The following is a 7,551-nucleotide window of genomic DNA, read 5'->3' on the forward strand; positions in this document are numbered from 1 at the left end:
GAGAGAGAGAGAGAGAGAGAGAGAGAGAGAGAGAAGGGGAAGGGGAATGAACCAGAACACCTACTAGGTGCCAGGCCTTCTGCTGGGACCTGGTACATATTGCCCCCACCCCTTCAACAGCCAAGGTGGGGGTCTGAGGTTGTTTACCATGTACAGGAAATACTGGTGACCCCGATTTGCCTCAGGGCCTTCGGGCAAATTTACAGCAAAACACAGGCTTGACCCAGAGCCCACAAGGGAGTAAAGTACCTAGTATTTCCAAAAGGACTTATCCTGAAGTGCAGAGGTCAGTAACGCACCGCTCAGGGGGGCAGCTCCAGCAGCGTCCACCTGGCTTTCTCAAGGACTTGCCCAAGGCTGGGTGGTGGTGACATTTATTTAAAAAGAGTCCCCAAAGAGCCCTCTTCTCCCTAAGTGGATGAAACCACACTTCATCCAGTCCCCCAAATCTCTGCCCATACATCTTGAGCCGGATACTGTTTCCTGGACTGGGGATACCCTTCCCTTTGGTCTTGTTGGGGGGCTGGAGCACTAGGTCAGCCATGGGGGTTGGGCCCCTCGCTTCCTACACCACAGACACCTCCTCCACCTGCCCTGTTCTTAGAGTTCCTGGTCCAGGATCCTGGCCAGAGAGGAAGGAGTTTGTGGACCAGAGGTGGTATCCCCATGAGGTCTGCAGGGATTTGTCTGACCACGAAGAAAAGTGGCATAGTCCAATCCAGGTGTGGCATGAGGGCTCTTATGACAGAACATACCAGTGACTATGTAGTCATTTGATTCTTGTCCTGGTGCCAGAAAACTCTATGCCCAATGTGTCAGCCACTTGGGGGCAAAGCTGGAGTGATCCCCAGGAATGGAGAAGTGGGGGACATTTTGGCCCTGGGTGGAATATTCTGCCCCGTGAAATCTTAAGTCCAGTGAATACTTGACAGTCATGTGGGAAAATGCTTTATATGTAATGTTAAGTTAGAAAAGGAAGGAAGTGGGCACTCCTTGGTGGCACAATAGGTTAAAATACAACACTATGAAGCTATTGCAGCCACTAAAGCACAAGTTTGATCCCCGGCCAAGGCGGTGATTCAGATGGCACAGCAGACCTCTCCTGTCTCGCCCATTGCTTCCTCAGCAGTCAGCAGTGTATTTCATTAGATTGCCTGTTCTGCTCCCCGCTCTGTCTCTGGTGGATCCTCTCAACATTCCTCCCCCCCGCCCCCAACACACACACACCTCTGGTCTGTACCCAGTTCTATATGCATAAATAAATAAATCTTAAAAAAAAAAAAAGAAAGAAAGACAGAAAGCACAACTGGGTATCTGTTGTGGTGTTCTGACTGCAGTCAAGTTAGAAAAGGTGCTACTGCTACTTAGAACTTAGTACTTCCGTGATATTTCTGGAAGAAAGTGGGGCAGGAAGAAGGGCACTGGCTGGGGGCTCACATCTCAGTGCTGCTCCCTGCAGCTGCAGGAAGTGTCTCCTGTCTGAAGCCTTGTTTTTCTCCTGGAAAATACAGACAATAATTTGCATTCATTTTGAGAATCAGCAATTACATGTCAAAAACATTGGGTACAAGTCATGCCTTTTTTTTTTTTTTTTAAGGATTTATTTGTGCATACAGAACTGGGGTACAGGCCAGAGGATCAGGGGCGGTGAGAGGCTTCACCAGAGACAGAGTGGGGAGCAGAACAGGCAGATCGACGAAGTACACTGCTGAGGGAAGCAGCGGGCGGGTCAGGAGAGGTCTGGCTCGCCATGTGGTCACCTCTGGGGCAGGAGGCAGGCGGGAATCGAACTCATGCTGAAGTGGCTTTAGCTTCTCAGTGCTGTGCTTTAACCCGCTGCGCCACCAGGGAGGGCTGTATTAGTATTCTTACCTGGAGAAAGGTCAGGTGGGGACAGTGATAAACACAATTCAAGTTACATGGGGAGGTGGGGTGGATTTTTCTCCGCTTTTTCAAATATTCTATGATGTGGTGGTTATATTTATTGCAGTAATTTCAATGATCAAGTTCAGGTTTTCCACTGACATCTGCAAACCACAGCACAGATTCTGGGATTCCCATTTTTCTATTGTAGAATCCACTTTCCCTGGGCCAAGCTAAAAGCAGGGGTTAGTCTACCCTTTAGAGCAGGCTTATTGTTATTCTCTTAAGTGTTTTCAGTTGGTGTAAACAACACTTCCTCTTAGAACTTTGTCACTCTGGTGTTCTTTATCCGACATCAAGACCCAGGCCTCAGAAGGGGGGGATGTGTTTATCCCTCATTCCCCAAAGGAAGTTGGATCATATAATCAAGATTAAACAAATATGTAAACTTCACTGGTGACTTGACTGTATTTTATCCTTACATATAGCTGGTTTTGCAAGGACTTTCCTTTAGACTACAAAGCTGTGTTTCTCCCCACCACTGCACTCATTCAAGCTCCAGGCCACAGTGAAAGAACATCTGCTTAGAATTCCCCAGGCACTTTTTGTAAGAAACTCTCTGATTGAGAAATAAGATTAGGAAAAAGCAACAGTGATAGAGGGGAAGATAAAAATAATCAAAGAAGGCAAAGAAGGGTGCTGTGGTCTTCGGTGCCCAGAGGGCCTTTGATCTGTGGCCATACTTGATGTTTCCTGGGGAGTTTGCCAGTTGTGGGGACCTTGACAGAATCTGGCCTGTGGGACCCGGGAGGAAGCTATAATAGGCCAGAGGCTGCAGCGTGTGTTTGGGGAGAGTAGGTTCTTGCTTCTCCTGAGGGTTAATACATCGGGAGGTATTTCCTCTGCTTGTCTGGTTTTTGCCCTGCTGAAATTCTTCTCCAGTGGGCTCCTGTCTTATCCCTGTAGTTCGAGCTGGCTGCAGCTTAGCCTATGCCTACCCTCTGTGCTGCCCTGGAGGCCCCCCAACAGGCAGTCAGGCGTGCTCGCTGGAGGCCCCAAGTCCCCCTCCCCACCCTGTGTCATTCCAACTGAGCCTCTCAGACAGACATTCAGGGTCTTCCTATCTGGCCCCCACCCCGCAGTGGCACCCTCACCCCGCAGTCTGTGAGGCAATGGTTGTGCAACCTCAGGTATCCTCTCCCACACTGATTGTTATTTGTCCTCCTTACAAATGGCCAGCTCCCCTCCACCCCGCCCCTAGTGTTCCCTCACCTGAAATGTTCCCTCTGCACCCTGTCCACCTTGAAGACCTGGCCCTGAGACCATCACCCTCTGCCTCCGAGTCTCTGGCTGAGTCTGGGGCCTCTTTTGGACCCTATGGCCGCCTTGTAGTAATGCTGGCCCCTAAAGTGATCTTGATCATACTCTTTTGTCATTGTTTATTCATCAGTGTGGCTTTTCCAACATGGAGAAAGTTGGATCTCTATCAGGGCAGGGTTGTATGATCACCTGTGCACCTCAGGGCCTGACACTAGCAAATGCACCTGCAGAAAGGATGGGTGGAGAGATGGATGGGTGGATGAGTGGGTGAGTGGGTGGGTGGGTGGATCTATGGGTGGGTGCGTGGATGGGTGGATGGATAGGTGGATGGATGGGTGTTGGGTGATGGTGGATGGGTACGTGGATGGACAGATGATGAGTAGATACATGGAGGATGAATAAGTGATGTAAGCATTTTGCCCCATTGCCTGCTTCCACCAGTCCAGTGCCTAGCAAGCCTGCCCAAGGATAAAAAGGGGTCAGTAAGCAGCCCTTCACTCCCCCTCTCCTACATCAGGGGCCTAAGCCCAGCCCTTCTGTCTATCCTGTGTCAGTTCCTAAAAGGTCGAGAGAATATGATAAAATGGCTAAAAATGAAGAATGGGGTTCACACAAACTTCAGTTGCAGCTATCCTTAGCTAAGCTAGCTGTGTGACTGAGAGCAAGTAATTCAACCTCTCTGACACTACATTGCTTCATTTGCATGAAAGGAACAATAGTAGTCACTACTCTGTAGGGTTATTATAAGGCTCAAAGGAGGAAACACATGACAAACCATCAGTCCATAGTTGGTGTCTCATACAGGTCACTGAATACATGGCGACTTTATCAACTAGGACAGCTGCCGATATCAAAAACATAATTCAACCTGGCACTTGGTAAATGCCAGCTGCCACCTTTGTGATGGTTTGAATTAGAGCAGACCTCAGAGATCAATCTTCTCCAATAAGCCCAATAAGTATAAGAAGGATCCCAGAGTGATAAGTTTGTGATGATCTGTTTGGCCTGAATCTAGAATTGGTGTGAGGCCAACCCACTGGACCACTGGACCTGAATCTCCTCAGGAAAATTGGGGCTTAGTAACCAAAAAAGAGGAGTGGATGGTGGTCAGGCAGAAACAGCCCATACCCACAGGGCTGATAGCAGGAGTTACAGGAAATGGGGTCACTGTGTTGACAGCACAGGGTCTATAAGAGGAGGTACCCAGCCTTCCCTGGCTTCGCCTTGCCCCCCTTGGGTAGGAACATCCTGACACCCCACCTCTGCATCACACATGGCTTGGCAGAAGAACCCCATAAAGGGATTCCCCAATTAACTTTATGCTTCCTCTCTGGGCCCATCTCCCCAACTATAAAATGGGCTTACTGGAGAAGACTGATCTCTGAGGTCTGCTCTAGTTCTAACCATCACAAAGGTGGCAGGTGGCATTACAAAGGCCTAGTGTGTGCCAGGCCTTCTTTGCTGGGGAATCAAGAATGAAATGAAAAAGTTCCTGCCCTACCCCTTCTTATCACGTCTCTGCTACCCCTTTGAGTATCTCTTACGGAGCTAAAAGTTCCTTTGTGTGGGTTTGTTTTCCTGTTTATAAGTCAGACATCCAAAACAAGTTGAGCTGAACAACACAGGTTTGAAATACATAGGTTTTTCCTACTTGGAGGTTCTGCATTCACAGATTCATCCAATCTCAGGGTCAGTCAGCCGTGGATATCAGTTAATTGAAGCCACAGTTGCAGAACTCATTTTTAGGGAGGGCTGACTCTAAAATATGTATGGCTTTCTACTTGGGGGTCATCCCCCCCCATCCCTGTGTTCTTTGAGGGTTAACAATATATTGAAAGAGATTTCTCTCTTTAAAATTAAAACCTCCCCACTTTAACCCCTTTCAAAACATATCCAGAATCTCACCCCTTCTCATCACCATCATGTGTGCTCCAGAATAAATAATCCAGTAGCTTTATTGTAGCTTCCAGCTTCCTTGCTCGCCCCTTCCCCCACCAACAGTCCACACTCCACTACAGTCTGCTCTAAACCTCCAATAATGTCCCCTCTCAGTTAAGCAAAACCAAAACTACCACATAGGGTGTCCCCTACCCCCAAATACCAGTGCTGTGTCCCTTCCACTCCCCTTCTTCTTGCTCATTCCATTCCAGCTACCTGGATTCCTTGTCCTTGCTATTTCTCAACCTGACCTGTACATTTCCACCCTAGGACCTTTGCACATGCCTGGAGTGCTCTTTCCTCCAGAAACCTTCATGGCTCACTCCCTCACCTCCTTTGGATTCTCTGTCCGAAAGTCACTAGGATGCCTCCCTCAAAATCCTAAGTTAACACTTTCTGCATGCCTCACTTGGCTGCAGTTTTCTCTGTAATACATCCCAAAAGACAGCGTAGGTTATATTTGTCTCTCTTTGCTCCTGGAATGTCAGCTCCATCAGAGCAAGGGCCTTATCTGTCTTGGAGGTAGTTATATTTCCAGTGCCTAACACGTGCCTGGCCACTACTTGGTACTCCCTAAACATTTGGTAAATGGGCGAATGGCTAATGTCCCTATGTTCTTTACTCTAATGTGGGTCCTTGGCTTCCCTCCTTTTTTTTTTCAGTAACACGCATTTTTTAACACTTTATTATATATATGTATATATATTTTTCTTTTTACATCATTCTTCATTTTGTGCAATTTTCATCTTGGTTGTAATCCCATGGGCTTCCCACCGCCAGTTCACCCGTGTGCCATCACCATAGTCCGTGTGCGCTTCCCATCCCAGTTTTGATCCTGTTCTCCTCTCCGCCCCATAGACTGTCTCTGGTTTATAGTTGTTTGTTGACTTTTGTTTTTGCTTTATTACAGTTTTTTTTTTTTGTCTTGATCGCTTGCACTCCTGCTATAAGTGAAACCATCTAGTATTTTTCTTTGTCTTTCCGGCTTATTTCACTAAGCACGATCCCTTCCAGCTCCATCCATAACATACATTTTAATAACTTCTTGTCCATCACTGTATCTGACAAATTTCATGCTATTTCTAGTATCTTCATTTCTTCCAGTTTCCATTAGCCAGAAGAATTTCTATTTAGCATTTCTGATAGTGCAGAGCAACTGGCTTCCCTCCTTTTATTTTGTCTTCTGTGGCTCCGTGGTTTCTGTCTGGAGAGGGGCTGTCTCCCAGCTTCCCAGTATGGCTGTCTTCCTCGGCGCCCTTCCTCTCAGACCTGAGGACAGGGAGCTACGGCTGACCTGCTGGGCCTTTGCCTCTCCCTCTCCATGTGCTCTGTTCTCACTCTCATTAGCCTCAGTGCTAATTGAACCCCCGATGTGCCCAGAGCTCAGTGAACCACATGGCCTCTTCTTCCCTGGGGGTCATCATTCTTCTCCCTTACCCACTGGGCAATGTGTGCCAGGGTCTGCCTGCCTTTTCTGAGCATTTCCATGAGACTTGTATTCAATTGCGCAGTAATTACCCACCTTGCCACCTCCCAGGCTGCCCAAGCCTCCCACCATCTGCCATTGGGATGGAGGAGGAAAATTGCAGGGGACAAAGCCTCTACCTCAATACCAGCCACCCAGACTTGGTGTTAGAGCACAAATCCTTTGAAAGGAGATTATCCCAAGGTTCCCCAGGTCTTTGGGCATAATTCCCTTAGAAATGAATTTTGAAAAGTACACGTTGTAGAATAGCCGACATTGCTTAGAAAGAGTGCCTTCGTTTTCTGTGGGGAGAAGGAAGGAGAAGTTGCAGAATCTTCCTGGCCTGCGTTTCCTTTGCATCCTCAGCGTTAAGATTAATATTATTAGTTGCCTGATAAGTACGTACTTTGTGCCAGTCAGTATTCTAGAAACCTAACCCACATAATCTTTTAGTAACTGGATGAATTAAGCAAGGTCCCCATTTTAGAGACAAGAAACAGGCTAGAGAAATGGCAGAGTCTGCTGCCTCTCACACAGCCAGGAAGTACCTAGGCGCTTGGGATTCCACGTAGTGTTCCTTAGACTCCCTCTGACACCACTGTGAGGGGATCCCAAGACTCTGTCCTTTCCAATACTTTTCCTGCCTTTTTTTTTTTTAAGATTTATTTATTCATATAGAACTGGGGTACAGGCCAGAGGGGGTGAGAGGATTCACCAGGGACAGAATGGGGAGCAGGACAGGCAGATCCAACTGAAATTACACTGCGGAGCAGAGCAGCGGGTGGGTCAGAGCGGCTGTTCCATGTGGGTCTCCTCCGCAGGGGTTCAAACTCTCACTGAAGAGGCTGCAGCTAGCTTGCAGTGCTGTGCTTTAACCCTCTGTGCCACCAGGGAGGGCCCTCTGCCTTGTTTCTGAACAAAAGTTGCATGGAAAAGGCAACTAAACTCTCTCCTCCCCGCCCTCC

At 48.0% G+C, this 7,551-nt stretch overlaps 1 protein-coding gene across 1 annotated transcript in view; it reads left to right on the forward strand.

Moving 5' to 3' along the window:
- Nucleotides 1–7,551, forward strand: part of NEURL1B (neuralized E3 ubiquitin protein ligase 1B) — a 41,617-nt gene that overhangs the window by 15,280 nt on the left and 18,786 nt on the right. The gene's annotated exons all lie outside the window — the stretch shown is intronic.

Source organism: Condylura cristata, unplaced genomic scaffold (assembly GCF_000260355.1).
Source record: "Condylura cristata isolate star-nosed mole 26May11 unplaced genomic scaffold, ConCri1.0 scaffold00008, whole genome shotgun sequence".
Lineage (NCBI taxonomy): Eukaryota > Metazoa > Chordata > Mammalia > Eulipotyphla > Talpidae > Condylura > Condylura cristata.